This window comes from Moschus berezovskii, chromosome Y (assembly GCF_049115385.1).
Source record: "Moschus berezovskii isolate FMDL1 chromosome Y, NW_MosBer_1.0, whole genome shotgun sequence".
Lineage (NCBI taxonomy): Eukaryota > Metazoa > Chordata > Mammalia > Artiodactyla > Moschidae > Moschus > Moschus berezovskii.
Window position 1 is genome coordinate 12,370,318 of NC_142489.1, and position 20,020 is coordinate 12,390,337.

The 20,020-nt window shown below is 40.9% G+C and overlaps 1 pseudogene; it reads right to left on the reverse strand.

Annotated features, from left to right (window-relative positions):
• Positions 1 to 1,491: 1,491 nt before the first annotated feature.
• Positions 1,492 to 20,020, reverse strand: part of LOC129557923 (ubiquitin-like modifier-activating enzyme 1) — a 40,212-nt pseudogene continuing 21,683 nt past the window's right edge.

Genomic DNA, 20,020 nt, shown 5'->3' on the forward strand with positions numbered 1-20,020 from the left:
TCTTTCTTAAATTAGCCTTAGAAATACTCCCTGGGCACATAGTCCTTGAGATAATCAAAAGCCCCACTGGTAGCCTTGATCAATAGCTGACTTGAAGCTTAGTAAACTGATATGTTCCACTGATATGAAGTGGAACCAGCATGTCTAGTAAAGCTATGTAAATCTGAGTTTATCAACACTCCGCAGGTGTCCTGGGTTTTGTCATGCTGCTATAGCTGTTAAAGTCTTACTTCCTTGTTAAACGATATAATAGCGCTTGTTAAATAAAGCAAATTGTCAATCTCCAAGAAGGCTGTCCATGTCCTTTTTTCAGCGGGATCTCCGCCGAGCCCTAACAGACACATGTACCCCAATGTTAATTGCATCACTATTTATAATAGCCAGGATATGGAAGCAACCTAGATTTCCACCAGCAGATGAATGGATAAGAAAGCTGTGGTACATATACACAATGGAATATTACTCAGCCATTAAAAAGAATACATTTGAATCAGTTCTAATGAGGTGGATGAAACTGGAGCCTATTATACAGAGTGAAGTAAGCCAGAAAGAAAAACACCAATACAGCATACCAACACATATATATGAAATTTAGAAAGAAGGTAATGATAACCATGTATGCGAGACATCAAAAGAGACACAGATGTATTGAACAGTGCTTTGGACTCTGTGGGAGAGGGCGATGGTGGGATGATATGGGAGAATGGCATTGAAACGTAAAATATCATATGTGAAGCGAATCGCCAGTCCAGGTTTGATGCATGATACAGGGTGCTCGGGGTTGGTGCGCTGGGATGACCCAGAGGGATGGGATGGGGAGGGAGGTGGGGGGTGGTTCAGGATGGGGAACACATGTACACTCATGGCGGGTTCAAGTCAATATATGACAAAACCAATACAGTATTGTAAAGTAAAATAAATAAATAAATTAAACAAACAAACAACAACAACAGCAAAAAGAATCAGACATGAAACAAAGAAATGGTCCCATATTGGAAATGGAGTACATCAGCGCTGTATGTCATCACCCTGCTTATTAACTTTTATGCAGAGTATATCGTGTGAAATGCAAAGCTGGATGAATCATAACCTGGAATCAAACTCGCCAGGAGAGGGGGCAGTCTCAAGATAGTGTAGGTGTAGGATAGGGAGACCACTTTCTCTTAGGTTAGGGAGACCACTTTCTCTTCCACAAGTGCATTCAAAAGATCATCTGGAGCAATTTCCACAAAAGTACTTCTGAATGCTGGCAGAAGATACCAGATACCCAGAAAAGCAAGGTAATTTCTTTGAAAGGAGGTAGGAAAAAAGATGAAAAGAGAAAAAAAGAATTTAGTGATGGAGACCCATCCTGTGGAGGGAGTCAGGAAGGAGAAGGAGTTTCCATACAATAGGAAACACACAATAGGTGGGTTAAGTAGGGAGCTTTATAATCTCAGAGGAAAACATGACTGCAAATAAAATCACCACAAAATTTGCACCAAAGCACAATTACCAGGAAAGAAGCAGCTCACACCCTGCATCTTTCTGCAGCAAGTGGGGGTTGGGCACAGAGGCATGGGCTGCAATATAGGTTAGTTCATAGGGTGAGGACTGGGGTTGAATACCCTGAGGACATTCTGAGGGGGTAACGTGACACAGCAATCCAGACTATAGGAACAGTAGACAGACAAAGGAAAACAAAGGATATTTCTCCCAGGAAGGCTCTAATACAACCCTGTGAAACCTGGTGCATTCACCACAAATGATTGTACTCTAACAAATACCAAAGGAGAGCAAGCTTGCTGCCATTTATGGCTCTCTGTCCTTGGATGCAGAGAGGAAGGTATGTGACAGCGAGAGGCGGAAGGCAAGGGGCCACTGTTATCTCAGCTCCAGGGACTGCGTCTCCTGCCATCCGATGAGCAGGCTAATCATGTCTTCCTGGGTTCACATAGACCAGGGGTGCTACAGCCTGAGATCAGCTACCCTGTGTAGCACAGCTGTGACTGTGCCCTCCCAGCACACCCAGGGAATCAAAACACTGGGACAAGCGAGGTGAATCAGAATCACAGCCCACCTGGGTCTCTGTGCACATGGCGCATCCAGGGGCCTGAGTGACTTGGACCTGAGTAGTGCACAAAGCGCAGGGCCCACCAGGGACAGTGCTGTCACAGAGAACCCAGGAGCATGAGTAGTGTGGACCTGGGAAATACACGCTCCCTTGGACTGTGGCAACCCCAATGTGATCCATCTACTGTGAGTGTTCTTCACACACACCAGGGGTCTTTGTTTTCAGTGTACCTGCCTCTCCACAGTGGAAAAAAGCAAGTGCACCTGAATGAGTGGCTGCTTTAGGAATCTTGTGGAGGAAGCCAAAATAAGCAAGGAAGGAGGAACTGCGCCAGAAATGACAGGTGCAACAGACTAAAACCCTGCAGTTAAGCTGAGACTGCGCTTTTGAGGAGCAACTATAGACTCTGAGAGGAAATACAAGCCAAAACAAGGGGCAACCCAATGTGAACTACCCCCACAATGTCTACAACAGCTCCAGAGAAATTCCAAGATATATTTTTATTATTTTTTTAATTTTTATAAAAATTTTAGTTCTGTTCAGTTTAGTTCAGTTCAGTCGCTCAGTCGTGTCCGACTTTTTGCGACCCCATGAATGACAGCACGCCAGGCCTCCCTGTCCATCACCAACTCCCAGGGTTCACTCAAACTCATGTCCATTGAGTCGGTGATGCCATCCAGCCATCTCACTCTCTGTCGTCCCCGTCTCCTCCCACCCCCAATCCCGCCCAGCATCAGACTCTTTTCCAGTGAGTCAACTCGTCACATGAGGTGAACAAAGTATTGGAGTTTCAGCTTTAGCATCATTACTCCTTTAATTTTCACTGTTATAACCCACTATTACCTTTCTTAAAATGCCTATTTTAAAATAAGTTCCATATATTTTTTCATTTTAACTTTTGTGATTGGTTTTGCCTTGTATTTATGAAAGTCTAATCTCCATTCTAGACTCCTAATCTTTGCCATTTGACTTTTTTTAAGTTAATTTTTTGCCTTAAAGAGTCTATTTTTAGTATTAAGTTTCATTTAGCGATTTGATTAGTTGATAGCCATCTTCCCTACTGACTCTATTTTCATCCTGGTCACATATATCTCCCATCTCCCTCTTCTCTTCTCTATATAACTCTATGAATCTCTCTGGGTATTCCTGGATCTGGAGAGTTATTTCATCTTTAACCTAAGGGTTTTGTCTTCAGAACTGTATGGAGAGAAAAGTCTTGAGTCTACTATAACAGGAAGACCAGAACAAAGAGGCAGGAGATACACTTCCAGAACTTTAGACCATCATAGAACTCCTGACCTCAGGGAACACTGATGAATGAGAGTCCACCCAAAGGCCTCCCTACCTACACTGAGCCCAAGCTTCATCCAAGAGACAACAAGTTCCAGTGGAAGTCAACTCATTTTATTTCTCCAACAAAAGAGGAACACAACACTGAACATTAAGAGACAGGCTGCCCAAAGCCATACCAAAACCCACAGACACTACAAAAAACCCACTACTGGATACTTCATTACACTCCAGAGAAAAGAGATCCAGATCTATCGACCAGAACACAGACACACGTTCCTCCAACCAGGAAACATTCACAAACAACTAGTCCAACCCCATGCACAGGGAGCAGACTCCAAAATTAGAAGGAACTATTCAATATTGCAGTAATCCAAGTCTATGCCACAACCAGTAATGCTGAAGAAGCCAAAATCGAACGGCTCTTTGAAGACCTACAAGACCTTTTAGAACTAACACCCAAAAAAGGTGTCCTTTTCATTATAGGGAACTGGAATGCAAAAGTAGGAAGTCAAGAAACACCTGTAGTAACAGGCAAATTTGGCCTTGGAGCACGGAATGAAGCAGGGCAAAGGCTAATAGAGTTTTGCCAAGAGAACGCACTGGTCATAGTAAACACCCTCTTCCAACAACACAAGAGAAGACTCTACACATGGACATCACCAGATGGTCAACACTGAAATAAGATTGATTATATTTTTTGCAGTCAAAGATGGAGAAGCTCTATACATTTTGCAAAAACAAGACCAGGAGCTGACTGTGGCTCAGATCATGAACTCCTTAATGCCAAATTCAGACTTAAATTGAAGAAAGTAGGGCAAACCACTAGACCATTCAGATATGACCTAAATCAAATCCCTTATGATTATACAGTGGAGGTAAGAAATAGATTTAAGGGACTAGATCTGATGGATAGAGTTCCTGATGAATCTGGACAGAGGTTCGTGACATTGTACAGGAGACAGGGACCAAGACCACCCCCATGGAAAAGAAATGCAAAAAAGCAAAATGGCTGTCTGAGGAGGCCTTACAAATAGCTGTGAAAAGAAGAGAAGCGAAAAGCAAAGGAGAAAAGGAACGATATAAGTATCTGAATGCAGAGTTCCAAAGAATAGCAAGGAGAGATAAGAAAGCCTTCCTCAGCTATCAGTGCAAAGAAATAGAGGACAACAACAGAATGGAAAAACAAGAGATCTTTTCAACAAAATTAGAGATATCAAGTGAACATTTAATGCAAAGATGGGCTCGATAAAGGACGGAAATAGTATGGACCTAACACAAGCAGAGATATTAAGAAGAGGTGGCAAGAATACAAAGAACTGTACAAAAAAGATCTTCATGACGAATATAATCACGATGGCGTGATCACTCACCTGGAGCCAGACATTGTGGAATGTGAAGTCAAGTGGGCCTTAGAGAGCATCACTACGAACAAAGCTAGTGGAGGTGATGGAAATACAATTGAGCTATTTCAAATCCTGAAAGATGATGCTGTGAAAGTGCTGCACTCAATATGCCAGCAAATTTGGAAAACTCAGCAGTGGCCACAGGACTGGAAAAGGTCAGACTTCATTCCAATCCCAAAGAAAGGCAATGTAAAAAAATGCTCAAACTACCGCACAATTGCACTCATCTCACATGCTAGTAAAGTCATGCTCAAAATTCTCCAAGCCAAGCTTCAGCAATATGTGAACCATGAACTTCCAGATGTTCAAGAAGGTTTTAGAAAAGGCAGAGGAACTAGAGATCAAATTGCCAACATCCACTGGATCATGGAGAAAGCAAGAGAGTTCCAGAAAAACATCTATTTCTGCTTCAATGACTATGCCAAAGCCTTTGACTGTATGGATCACAATAAACGGTGGAACATCCTGAAAGAGATGGATATATCAGACCACCTGACCTGCCTCTTGAAAAACCTGTATGCAGGTCAGGAAGCAACAGTTAGAACTGGACATGGAACAATCGACTGGTTCCAAATAGGAAAAGGAGTACGTCAAGGTTGTATATTGTCACCCTGCTTATTTAACTTCTATGCAGAGTACATCATGAATAACGCTGGGCTGGAAGAAGCACAAGCTGGAATCAAGATTGCCGGGAGAAATATCAATAACCTCAGATATGCAGACGACACCACCCTATGTCAGAAAGTGAAGAGGAACTCAAAAGCCTCTTGATGGAAGTGAAAGTAAAGAGTGAAAAGGTTGGCTTGAAGCTCAACATTCAGAAAACGAAGATCATGGCATCTGGTCCCATCACTTCATGGGAAATAGATGGGGAAACAGTGGAAACAGTGTCAGACTTTAATTTGGGTGGCTCTAGAATTACTGCAGATGGTGATTGCAGCCATGAAATTAAAAGACGCTTACTCCTTGGAAGGAAAGTTATGACCAACCTAGATAGCATATTAAAAAGAAGAGACATTGCTTTGCCAACCAAGGTTCGTCTAGTCAAGGCTATGGTTTTTCCCATGGTCATGTACGGATGTGAGAGTTGGACTGTGAAGAAAGCTGATCACCGAAGAATTGATGCTTTTGAACTGTGGTATTGGAGAAGACTCCTGAGAGTCCCTTGGACTGCAAGAAGATACAGCCAGTCCATTCTAAAGGAGATCAATCCTGGGTGTTCATTGGAAGGACTGATGCTAAAGCTGAAACTGCAATACTTTGGCCACCTCATGCTACGAGTTGACTCACTGTAAAAGAGTCTGATGCTCGGAGGGAGTGGGGGTTGGAGGAGATGGGGACGACAGAGAATGTGATGGCTGGATGGCATCACCGACTCAATGGACATGAGTTTGAGTGAACCCTGAGAGTTGGTGATGGACAGGGAGGCCTGGCGTGCTTTGATTCATGGGGTCGCAAAGAATCTGATACGACTGAGAGACTGAACTGAATTCATGACCTTCCAGCCTGCAGAAAGGAGACCCCAAAACAGTGAGCTAAAGAATATGAAGAGAATTATACAGCAGCTGAAGAAATATGACAAAAATCACCAAATCTAACAAAAGAGGAGAAGATAGGGAGCCTACTTGAAAAAGAATTCAGAATAAGATAATAAAGATGATCCAATCTTGAAAACAAAATAGAGTTACAATCAAATAGATTAGAGATTAGGACTTAACTAGAAATGTACAGCAAGGACCAAGAAGAAATAAAAAATATCTAATCAATAATGAACAAATCAATAACTTATTAAAATCACTCTGTTTCTATCTTTCCGTCGCAGGTCGGTAGTGGGTTGTATCCTCGACATAAAGGACACAGCTGCCCCTGCGAGTTCTACATGCCTTCTAGGGGACTTGGGTGGCCTCTGAGGAACTTTTGAGCTTAAATGAGAGTGGGTTAACTGGGGTGGCTGACACAGACATGGATTAGCCTCTGACTTGGCTGGAGCTTCTAGAGGAACAGTGAGTATGGTGTCCAGACACAGGCCTGTGGAGACAGTCTGTTTCATCAGTCCTACTCGACTGCAGATTCCCACAGACTTGCAGAAAAATAAAATTGAGCCCCAAAGCATCTCACACCTCAGGGAGATAACTTTGATTATGGCAATTTTTCAGCATGCAGAGCCTGCATGCTTGATCATTAGGTCGTGTCTGACTCTTTGTGACTCCTTCCACTGTGGCCCGCCAGGCTCCTCTGTCTGTGGAAATTCCCAGGCAAGAATACTGGAGTGGGTGGCCATTTCCTTCTCCAAGAATGAAGAGTATAATTAGTGATCACTAAGGCAACTTTGGTGGCTCAGACGGTAAAGGATCTGCCTGCAATGTAGGAGACCCAGATTCGATCCCCGGGTCAGACAGATCCCCTGGAGAGTGGGGTGGCGGCCCACTCCAGTACTCTTGCCTGGAGAATTCTGGGGGCAGGGGAGCCTGGCGGTCTACAGTCCATGGGGTCACAAAGAGTCAGACACGACTGAGTGACTAACATATATACACAAGGTAACTTTTGGGAAAAAAGAAAACATTTTCTGATTATAAAATAATGCATGCTTATTTTAAGAAGTTTGGAAAGCACAAGAAAAAGTGAAGAAAGAAAATTGAAGACTTTCCTGGTGGTCCAATGGTTAAGACACTGAGCTTCCCCTGCAGGAGGCACCGGTTCAATTCTGATCCTGATCAAGGAACTAAGATCCTGCATTCCTCAGGCTTGGCCAAAAAAAGAAAAAGAAAATTGAAAATACATAAACAGCCGTAGGGATTTTCTTTAACCATTAGTGGGCAGCAGTGCTCCAGAGAATAGGAAATGGCCAAGAGATGTCTCTAAGTGGTTTGGAAACACAGACCCTCAAACTGCCCCTTGCAGGAAGGGTCTCCAGGTCAGATAAGTCTGGAATGGGTCTGAGGGTCGTCTGTTCTTTTACGGTTATTGAGTCCAGGATGGTGGTTTGTTGTTGTTGTTTTTAGTAAATTTTTGCTTGTGAAAAAATAAAAAAAATAAAATCACTCTGGAGGGAACCGACTGTAGAGTTACTGAGGTAGAAGTAAGGTGGAAGATAGAATGGTAGGAATAAATGAGGCAGAGTGGAAAAAGGATAGAAGTAAATGAGGACAACCACAGAGACCTCTGGGGGCAATGTTAAATGCCCCAAATTCAAATCTTAGATGTCCCAGAAGAAGACAAGAGGAAAGGGCATGAGAAAGTACTTGAAGAAACAATAGTCAAAATTTTTCCTAAGGAAAGGAAATAGTCCCTTAAATCCAAGAAGATGAGAGTCACAAACAGGATAAACCCAAGGCAAAATATGCCAGTTCAGTTCAGTTCATTTCAGTTGCTCAGTCGTGTCTGACTCTTTGCGACTCCATGAATCACAGCATACCAGGCATCCCTGTCTATCACCAACTCCTGGGGTTGACTCAAACTCACGTCCGTCGAGTCGGTGATGCCATCCAGCCATCTCATCCTCTGTCGTCCCCTTCTCCTCCCGCACCCAATCCCTCCCAGCATCAGAGTCTTTTCCAGTGAGTCAACTCATTGCATGAGGTGGTCAAAGTATTGGAGTTTCAGCTTTAGCATCAGTCCTTCCAATGAACACCCAGGATTGATCTCCTTTAGAATGGACTGGTTGAATCTGCTTGCAGTCCAAGGGACTCTCAAGAGTCTTCTCCAACACCACAGTTCAAAAGCATCAATTCTTTAGCAATCAGCTTCCTTCACAGTCCAACTCTCACATTCATACATGACCACTGGAAAAACTATAGCCTTGACTAGCCAGACCTTGGTTGGCAAAGTAATGTCTCTGTTTTTTAATATGCTATCTAGGTTGGTCATAACTTTCCTTCCAAGGAGTAAGCGTCTTTTAATTTCATAGCTGCAATCAGCATCTGCAGTGATTTTGGAGACCCCCAAAATAAAGTCTGACACTGTTTCCACTGTTTCCCCATCTATTTCCCATGAAATGATGGGACCAGATGCCATGATCTTAGTTTTCTGAATGTTGAGCTTTAAGTCAACTTTTGCACTCTCCTCTTTCACTTTCATCAAGAGGCCCTTTAGACCCTCTTCACTTTCTGACATAAGGGTGGTGTCATCTGCATATCTGAGGTTATTATTATTTCTCCTGGCAATCTTGATTCCAGCCTGTGCTTCTTCCACCCCAGCGTTCACTCATGATGTATTCTACATATAAGTTAAATAAGCAGGGTGACAATATACAACCTTGATGTACTCCTTTTCCTATTTGGAATCAGTCGGTTGTTCTATGTCCAGTTCTAACTGTTGTTTCCTGATCTGCATACAGGTTTCTCAAGAGCCAGATCAGGTGGTCTGGTATTCCCATCTCTTTCAGAATTTCCCACAGTTTATTGTGATCCACCCAGTCAAAGGCTTTGGCATAGTCAATGATGCAGAAATAGATGTTTTTCTGGAACTCTCTTGCTTTATCCATGATCCAGTAGATGTTGCCAGTTTGATCTCTAGTTCCTCAGCCTTTTCTAAAACCAGCTTGAACATCTGGCAGTTTACAGTTCATGTATTCCTGAAGCCTGGCTTAGAGAATTTTGAGCATTAATTTACTAGCGCGTGAGATGAGTGCAATTGTGCTGTAGTTTGAGCATTTTTTGGCATTGCATTTCTTTGGGATTGGAATGAAAACTGACATTTTCCAGTCCTGTGTCCACTGCTGAGTTTTCCAAATTTGCTGGCATATTGAGTGCAGCACTTTCACAGCATCATCTTTCAGGATTTGAAATTGGTATCTCTAATTTTCCAGAAGAGATCTCTAGTCTTTCCTATTCTTTTGTTTTCCTCTATTTCTTTGCATCAAGCACTGACTAAGGCTTTCTTATCTCTCCTTGCTATTCTTTGGAACTCTGCATTCAGATGCTTATATCTTTACTTTTCTCTTTTGCTTTTTGCTTCTCTTCTTTCCAGAAGACATATACTAATGGAACTAGCAAAAGTTAAACATAGAGAGCAAATATTAAAATCAGCATGAGAAAAGCAACAAATAACATGGAAGGGTATTCCAATAACAACTGATATAACAGTAGAAACTCTGCATATCAGAGGCAATAGCAGGATCTACTTAAAGTAATGAAAAAGAAAAACCTACAACCAAGATTACTTTACCCAGCTAAGGTGCTCATTCATTTTTGAAGAAAAAATCAAAAGCTTTAGCGACACGGAAAAGCTGAGAAATTCAGTGCCTCCAAACCAGCTCTTCAACAGATGCTAAAGGATCATCTCTAGAGAGAAAACACAGAAAACATTTACAAAAACGAACCCAAAATAAGAAAGTAAATGGTAACATGATCATACTTATCAATAATTATATTAAATATAAATAATTGCATTAAATGTAAATGGATTAACTACTCCAATGCAAAGGCAAAGACCGAATAGATACAAAACACCCTAATATGCATCAAAAAGAGACTCACCTCAAACCTAGAGTCACATACAGACTGACAATGAGGGGATGGATAAAGATCTTTCATGCATATGGAGACCAAAAAAAAAGCAGGAGTATCAATACTCATATCAGATGAAATAGACTTTAAAATATAGGCCATCATAAAGGACAAAGAAGGACACTACATAATGATCAAGGGATTAATCCAAGAAGAATATATTACAACTGTAAATATATATGCACCCAATATCGGAGCACATCTGTACACAACGCAAATTCTAACAAGTGTGAAAGGGGAAATTAATAGTCACACAATAATAGTGGGGGACTTAAACATACCTTCTGGCTAATAGATTAAACAAACAGAAAATTAACAAGGAAACACAAGTTCAAACAAAACATTGGTCCAGTTAGACCTAACTGATATCTACAGGGCATTTTATCCCAAAACAATGGACTTCATCTTTTTTCTAGAGTGAACATGGAACATTATCCAGGATAGATCAATACTGGGCCACATATCTGGCCTTGCTAAATTTTAAAATATTAAAATTGTTTCAAGCACTATTTCTGATCACAGTGTTATAGGATTAGATATCAACTACAGGGAAAATTTATAAATAGCACAAATATATGCAGGCTAAACAACTCACTTCTGAATAATCAACAGTTCATTGAAGAAATTAAAAAGAAAATAAAAAATATGCATAGAAACACATGTTAATAAAAACATGACAAACCAAAACTTTGGGATTCAGTAAAAGCTGAAGGAATGTTAGAGCATACAAGCCTACCTTAAGAAATGAGAAATCAAATAAAAAACCTAGGGGATAAGGAACAAGATTGTGGATGAGTAGGTGGATGTGGAGTGCATCTCTCTCCAAGGATACATCAGGAACACACCTTCAGATACAGAAGTGCATAGAGAATACCAGCTGAGAGCAGACAGGAGTACCTGACCAGTGCGAAAGAATATGTAGAACCACAAACCTCGGTAGGACAAAGGAACTAGCGGGAGAAACAGGAGTGTTAGTAGGACTGGACCTGCCCTCAGCGGGTGGGGTAACTGAAGCAGGGGTCCTATCCTCACATTTGGACAGTTCCCTGAGTCAGAGGAGAAATATTTATGGCTGAGAGTGAAACAGTTGATCTGTGGCAGCCTAAATGGACTGAGAAACAGACAGTCCTTGCTGCATTCATACATATCCTGGACAGGGATGCAGGTCCCCTGGAAGGTGCAGAGACTGGGAGCTAGACTTTAGGGATTGTGGAGCAATCCCAGGGCGAGGGCTGCTGTTGACTGTGGACAGACTGTTTGAGGGGATGTGAGGCAGGAGATTGTGGTGGAAAATACCCATGGAGGAAAACTGTACAGCCATGGAAGCAAGAGGATACTGCTGAGTCATGCACAGGGGGGTGAAACCATCACCATAGCCTCTTTCCCCACACATCAGCATCCACAGCTGAACAATAGAGAGGCTGGCCCATCAAATGCCTGGCTTACTGAATTACAAAGTAGGGCCCCACCCAGGGTGCTCCTCTAAGTGACTGATACACAAAACTACAGAGTAAGACTGTAGCCAAGGGGGTCCCTCTATATGCCTGATATTCCAAACAACAGAAAAATACCCCAGGCAAGAGAGCCCTCTAAGTGCCTGAACAGGCAGAGCCAGGGAGAAAACCTGGCCAAAGAGACCTTCTCACTGCCAGCTAAAAGAGGCTTGAAAAAAGACTGTGATAGGGCCATGACTCCTGCAGTGGAGGCAGTCAGTGAACCTGCACACTTGGAACCGCTCAGGGTCCCTGAAAGCCAAACAGCTGTGCCACCTTTATGCTCGATTCTCATTGGGGCAGAGCTGCTGCATGCAAAAAAATTTTTTTTGCATCTCTGTGCACAGAGTTGCTTCTGTTGTATCCAACTCTTTGTGACCCTGGAGAGTGCAGCCTGTCAGGCTTCTCTGTCAGGGGGATTCTCCAGGAAAGAATACTGGAGCATATTCGCCAGGACTAGTTGCCATACCCTTTGAGTGTGCTACATTTTCTGCTGCTCAACACCCCTAGGAGGGCATCCTAGGGAGGTGAGGTGATTGATATTTTCAGGACATTCCATCCAATTTCAGAAGGATATATCTTCTTCTCAAATGCACATGGAACATTCTTTAGGAGAGACCACATCTTGTGTCATAAGTAATCCCTCAGTAAATTTAAGAAAACTGAAGTCATATCAAGCATCCTTCCCTGATCACAATGCTATGAGACTAGATACCAATTACAAGAAAAAATACTGGAAGAAACACAAATACATGGAGCTTAAACAACATGTTTATAAATAATCATCAGGTGAATGAAGAAATAAAAATAGAAATCAAAAATTTCTAGAAACAAATGACAATGAAAACATGACAACTCAAAACCTATGAGGTACAGCAAAAGCAGCTCTAAGAGGGAAGTTTATAGCAATATAATCCTACCTCAGAAACAAGAAAAATATCTAATAGGAAACCTAACTTTACACCTACAACAACGGGAAAAAGAACAAAAAACCCCAACATAGTAGAAGGAAAGAAATTATAAAACTCCGAGTAGAAGCAAATGAAAAAGAAAGGAAGAGACAATAGTAAAGATTAATAAAACGAAAAGTTTGTCCTTTGAGAAGATAAACAAAATCGTCAAACTTTTAGGCAGACTCGTCAATAAAAATAAAGAAGAATCAAATCAACAAAATTAGAAATGAAAAAGGAGCGGTCAACAGACAATGCATAAATACAAAGGATGATAAGAGACTATTATGAACAACCATATGGCAATAAAATGGATAACCTGAAAGAAACGGACAGATACTTACATAAGTGTAATCTTCCAAGATTGAACCAGGAAGAAACAGAAATTATGAACAACCCAATTATAAGCACTGAAATTGAATCTACAATTGAAAATCTTCCAAAAAAAAAAAAAAATCCCAACACCGAATGGCTTCACAAGAGAATGTATAAAACATTTAGAGACGAGCTAATGCCTATCCTTCTAAAATTCTTTCAAAAAATTGCAGAGGAAGGAAAACTTCCAAACTTATTTTATGAGGCCAGTGTCACCCTGATACTGCTTGTGGCTAATAAAGGTTGCGGCTAAACCATGAAAGACACAAGGATTCTTGGCCTCTGGAAGAGAATTTCAATCTGGGGCCAGTGGCAAGGCTTGATTGCTCAGAGTTTTTGTGTAATAAATATTTATTAAAATATAAGAGAGAGAAAGCTTCTGACATACACATCAGAAAGGGGCAGAAAGAGTGCCCCCCATTAGCCTTTAGCTAGATGTTATATAGCTACTAGCAGTCTGTTAATTAGAGAAAGAAACGTCTCAAAATTCAGAGAATGTCACCAGACCCCTTACTCACAACATGAATTTTGAGATAACATTAGGCACCAGGTGGGTCATCCCAGGCCATAAAAAGACTGCCATGGATCTTGATAAAAGGAAGGTTTTCAAGTAAAGGTAGAGTTTCATTAACATAGAGTAGGAGAATAGTGTATTAGTAAAACATACAGGGTTGGCAACTCAGTTCTGAGTCTTAGGAACCGACTTGAAGACAGAGTCAACAGTAAATCCATAGTTCATTCAGTTCAGTTCAGTTCAGTCGCTCAGTCGTGTCCGACTCTCCGCGACCCCATGAATCACAGCACGCCAGGCCTCCCTGTCCATCACCAACTCCCGGAGTACACCCAAACTCATGTCCACAGAGTTGGTGATGCCATCCAGCCATCTCATTCTCCGTCGTCCCCTTCTCCTCCCGCCCCCAACCTTTCCCAGCATCAGAGTCTTTTCCAGGGAGTCAACTCGTCTCATGAGGTGGCCAAAGTATTGGAGTTTCAGCTTCAGCATCAGTCCCTCCAATGAACATCCAGGATTGATCTCCTTTAGAATGGACTGGTTGGATCTCCTTGCAGTATAAGGGACTCTCAAGAGTCTTCTCCAACACCACAGTTCAAAAGCATCGATTCTTCGGCGATCAGCTTTCTTCACAGTCCAACTCTCACATCCATACATGACCACGGGAAAAACCATTGCCTTGACTAGACGGACCTTGGTCGGCAAAGTAATGTCTCTGCTTTTCAATATACTATCAAGGTTGGTCATAACTTTCCTTCCAAGGAGTAAGCGTCTTTTAATTTCATGGCTGCAATCAGCATCTGCAGTGATTTTGGAGCCCAAAAAAACAAAGTCTGACACTGTTTCCACTGTTTTTCCATCTATTTCCCATGAAGTGATGGGACCAGATGCCATGATCTTTGTTTTCTGAATGTTGAGTTTCAAGCCAACCTTTTCACTCTCCTCTTTCACTTTCATCAAGAGGCTTTTGAGTTCCTCTTCACTTTCTGCCATAAGGGTAGTGTCATCTGCATATCTGAGGTTATTGATATTTCTCCCAGCAATCTTGATTCCAGCTTGTGCTTCTTCCAGCCCAGCGTTCCTCATGATGTACTCTGCATATAAGTTAAATAAGCAAGGTGACAATATACAACCTTGACGTACACCTTTTCCTATTTGGAACCAGTCTGTTGTTCCATGTCCAGTTCTAACTGTTGCTTCCTGACCTGCATACAGGTTTCTCAAGAGGCAGGTCAGGTGGTCTGGGATTCCCATCTCTTTCAGAATGTTCCACAGTTTATTGTGATCCACACAGTCAAAGGCTTTGGCATAGTCAATGAAGCAGAAATAGATGTTTTTCTGAAACTCTCTTGCTTTCTCCATGATCCAGCAGATGTTGGCAATTTGATCTCTGGTGCCTCTGCCTTTTCTAAAACCTTCTTGAACATCTGGGAGTTCACGGTTTACATACTGCTGAAGCCTGGCTTGGAGAATTTTGAGCATGACTTTACTAGCGTGTGAGATGAGTGCAATTGTGCGGTAGTTTGAGCATTCTTTGGCATTGCCTTTCTTTGGGATTGGAATGAAGACTGACCTCTTCCAGTCCTGTGGCCACTGCTGAGTTTTCCAAATCTGCTGGCATATTGAGTGCAGCACTTTCACAGCATCATCTTTCAAGACTTGAAATAGCTCAACTGGAATTCCATCACCTCCACTAGCTTTGTTCGTAGTGATGCTTTCTAAGGCCCACTTGACTTCACATTCCAAGATGTCTGGCTCTAGGTCAGTGATCACATTATTGTGACTATCTTGGTCGTGAAGATCTTTTTTGTACAGTTCTTCTGTGTATTCCTGCCACCTCTTCTTAATATCTTCTGCTTCTGTTAGGTCCATACCATTTCTGTCCTTTATCGAGCCCATCTTTGCATGAAATGTTCCCTTAGAATCTCTAATTTTCTTGAAGAGATCTCTTGTTTTTCCTATTCTGTTGTTTTCCTCTATTTCTTTGCATTGATCACTGAGGAAGGCTTTCTTATCTCTCCTTGCTATTAACATAGCTTAAAACAAATATTTTCTTTTTTGTTGTTATTTATTTATTTGATTGGAGGCTAATTACTTTACAATATTGTATTGGTTTTGCCATACATTGACATGAATCCACCCCGGGTGTACATGCGTTCCTTGTCTTGAACCCCACTTCCACCTCCACCCCCACCCCCCATACCATCCCTCTGGGTCATCCCAGTGCACCAGCACCGAGCATCCTGTATCATGCATTGAACCTGGACTGGCGATTCATTTCACATATGATAATACACATGTTTCAATGCCATTCTCCCAAATAATCCCACCTTTGCCCTCTCCCACAGAGTTCAAAAGACTGTTCTGTACATCTGTGTCTCTTTTGCTGTCTCATGAACAGGGTTATCATTATCATCTTTCTAAATTCCATATATATGTGTTAGTATGCTGTATTGGTGTTTTTCTTTCTAGCTTACTTCACTCTGTATAATAGGCTCCAGTTTCATCCACCTCATTAGAACTGATTCAAATGTATTCCTTTTAATGGCTGAGTAATACTCCACTGTGTATATGTACCATGAATTTCTTATCCATTCGTCTGCAGATGGACATCTAGGTTGCTTCCATGTCCTCGCTGTTATAAACAGTGCTGTGATGAATATTGGGATACATGTGTCTCTTTCAGTTCTGGTTTTCTCAGTGTGTATGCCCAGGAGTATGATTGCTGGGTCGTACAGCAGTTCCATTTCCAGTTTTTTAAGGAATCTCCACACTGTTCTCCATAGTGGTTGAACTAGTTTGCATTCCCATCAAAAGTGTAAGAGGTTCCCTTTTCTCCACACCCTCTCCAGCGTTTATTGCTTGTAGACTTTTGGATAGCAGCCATTCTGACTGGTGTGAAATAGTACCTCACTGGTTTTCCATAAGAAAAACGTCATGATTAGCTGAACGGTTGAGAAAAATTAAGTTCAGGTGGAGGTATGTGTTGACATGGCAACAAAGAATTTTAAGAGAAACATCTTTTTAGATTTGCATCAAGAAGGGAAAAAAATCTTAACACTTGTAGTTTGTTTCCTCCTGGCACTTCAGAGAGAGATTAAAAAAGTATCTGACAGTTGCAGCCTATTTCTTCTGTTTGGAGACCCCTGACCTTTCAGACTGTTACCCTTCCAATACCAAAACCAGATAAAGACAACTTAAAAAAAAGAAAACTACAAGCCAGTGTCACTGATGAACATAGACACAAAATTTGTCAACAAAATTTTAGCAAACAGAATTCAGCAACACATCAAAAAGCTCATACACCATGATTAAGTTGGGCTTATCCCAGGGATGCAAGGATTCTTCAGTATACCAAGTCAATCAAAATGATATGCCATATTAACAAATCGAAAGATAAAAACCATATGATAATCTCAATAGATGCAAAAAAAGCCTTTGACAAAATTCAGCACCAATTTATGATTAAAACTGTTCAAAAACTGGCATTGAAGGAACTTATCTCAACATAAGAAAGGGCATATATGATAAGCCTACAGCAAACATTACTCTCAATATTGAAAACTGAAAGCATTTCCCCTAAGATCACAAACAAGATAAGGCTGGCCACTTTCACCACTATTATTCAACATAGCTCTGGAATTCCTACCTATAGCAATCAGAGAAGAAAAAGAAATAAAAGGAATCCAGATGGGAAAGAAATAAAGCTCTCACTGTTTTCAGACAACATGAAACTGTACACAGAAAACCTTAAAGACTGCAGGAGAAAATTACTAGAGTGAATCAGTGAAAATAGCAAAGTTGCAGGATACAAAATCAATACACAGAAATTGCATTTCTATGTACTAACAATGAAAATTCAGAAAGAGAAATTAAGGAATCAATCCCACTCACCACTGCAACAAAAAGAATTAAATATCTGGACTAAAGTTATCCAAAGATATGGAAGAAGTACACACAGAAAATTATAAGACACTAATGAAAGAAATTAAATATGACATAAAAAGATGGAGAGATAGCCCATGTTCCTGGGTAGGAAGAATCAATATTGTGAAAATGACTATATGACCAATTGTAATCTACAGATTCAATGAGATCCCTATTAAATTACCAATGGCATTTTTCATAGAACTATAACCAAAAATGTCACAATTCTTATGGAAACACAAAAGACCCAAAATAGCCAAAGCAGTATCGACAAATAAGAATGGAGCTGGAGGAATTAACCTTCCTGATTTCAGAATATGCTACAGTCATCAAGACAGTATCGTACTTGGACAAAAAGAGGAATATAGACCAATGCAACAAAATAGAAAGCCCAGAAATAAACCCATGCACCTATGGGTACCTTATATTTTCTTGTCCCGATGAATGGATAAGAAAACTGTGGTACATATACACAATGGAATATTACTCAGCCATTAAAAAGAAAACATTTGAATCAGTTCTAATGAGGTGGATGAAATTGGAACCTATTATACAGAGTGAAGTAGCTAGAAAGAAAAACACCCATACAGTATACTAACGCTGCTGCTGCTGCTGCTGCTAAGTCACTTCAGTCGTGTCCAACTCTGTGTGACCCCATAGACGGAAGCCCACCTGGCTCCCTTGTCCCTGGGATTCTCCAGGCAAGAACACTGGAGTGGGTTGCCATTTCCTTCTCCAATTTGTGAAAGTGAAAAGTGAAAGTGAAGTCGCTCAGTCGTGTCCGACCCTTAGCGACCCCACGGACTGCAGCCTACCAGGCTCCTCCATCCATGGGATTTTCTAGGCAAGAGTACTGGAGTGGCTTGCCATTGCCTTCTCCGGTATACTAACGCATATATGTGGAATTTAGAAAGATGATAATGATAACCCTGTATACCAGACAGCAAAAGAGACAGAGATGTATAGAACAGTCTTTTGGACTCTGTGGGAGAGGGCGAGGGTGGGATGATTAGAGAGAATAGCATTGAAACATGTATATTATCATATGTGAAACAGATCTCCAGTCCAGGTTCAATGCATGAGACAGGGTGCTCAGAGCTGGTGCCCCGGGATGACCCAGAGGGATGGGGAACACATATATACCCATGTCAACATAATGCAAAACCACTACAATATTGTAAAGTAATTAGCCTCCAATTAAAATAAATAAATTTTTAAAAAGTCATACATCATGAACATTTTATTTCAAGATGAAAGGTTTCTGCAATACTCACAAATCAATCAATGTGATGCAACATTTTAAATTGAAAGATAAAACCACATGACTACTGCAATAGATACAGAGAATGTTTTTGACAAAATTAAACACCCATTTATGATTTAAAAAGACTCTCCAGAATGTAGGCATAGAAGGAACATACCTCATCATAATAAAAACCATGTACGGCAAACCCACAGCAAACTTTATACTCAATGGTGTAAAACTGAAATAATTTCCTCTAAAATCAGGAAGAAGACAAGGGTGCCCACCTTTGCCACTATTATTCTATATAGTTTTGGAAGTTCTAGCCACAGCAATCAGAGAAGAAAAAGAAATAAATGGAATACAGATTGCAAAGGAAGTAAAAACACTGTTTGCTGATGACATAATTCTCTACATAGAAAACCCTAAAGATACCACAAGAAAATGACTAGAGTGAATCACTGAATATACTAAAAGTGCAGGATATAAAATTAATACACAGAAATCACTTGCATTCCTATATGATAACAATGAAAAATCAGAAAGAGAAATTAAGGAAATAATAACATTCACCATTACAACAAAAAGAATAAAACGCTTAGGAATAAATTTACATAAAGAAACACAATATCTATACATAAAAATCATAAAACACTGATGAAAGAAATAAAAAATGGCATAAGTAGATGGAAAAATAAACAATGTCGGGTTGCAAGAATCAGTGTGGTGAAAATGAATGTATCACCAAAAGCAATCTATAGATTCAATGCAATCCCTATCAAACTATTAATGGTATGCTTCACAGACATAGAAAAAATAATTTCACAGTTTGTATGGAAACACAAAAACCTCAAAGAGTGAAAGTAATTTTGAGAAAGAAAAAATGGAACTGGAAGAATCAACCTTCCTGATTTCTGACTGACTGCAAAGCTACAGTCAACAAGACAGTATGCTGCTATTGCTAAGTTACTCCAGTCGTGTCCGACTCTGTGCGACCCCATAGACAGTAGCCCACCATGCTCTCCCATCCCTGGGATTCTCCAGACAAGAATACTGGAGTGGGTTTCCATTTCCTTCTCCAATGCATGAAAGTGAAGTAGCTCAGTCGTGTCTGACTCTTAGCGACCCCATGGACTGCAGCCTACCAGACTCCTCTTTCCATGGGATTTTCCAGGCAAGAGTACTGCAGTAGGGTGCCAATGCCTTCTCCCAAGACAGTATGGTACTGGCAGAAAGAGAGAAATACAGATCAACAGAACAAAATA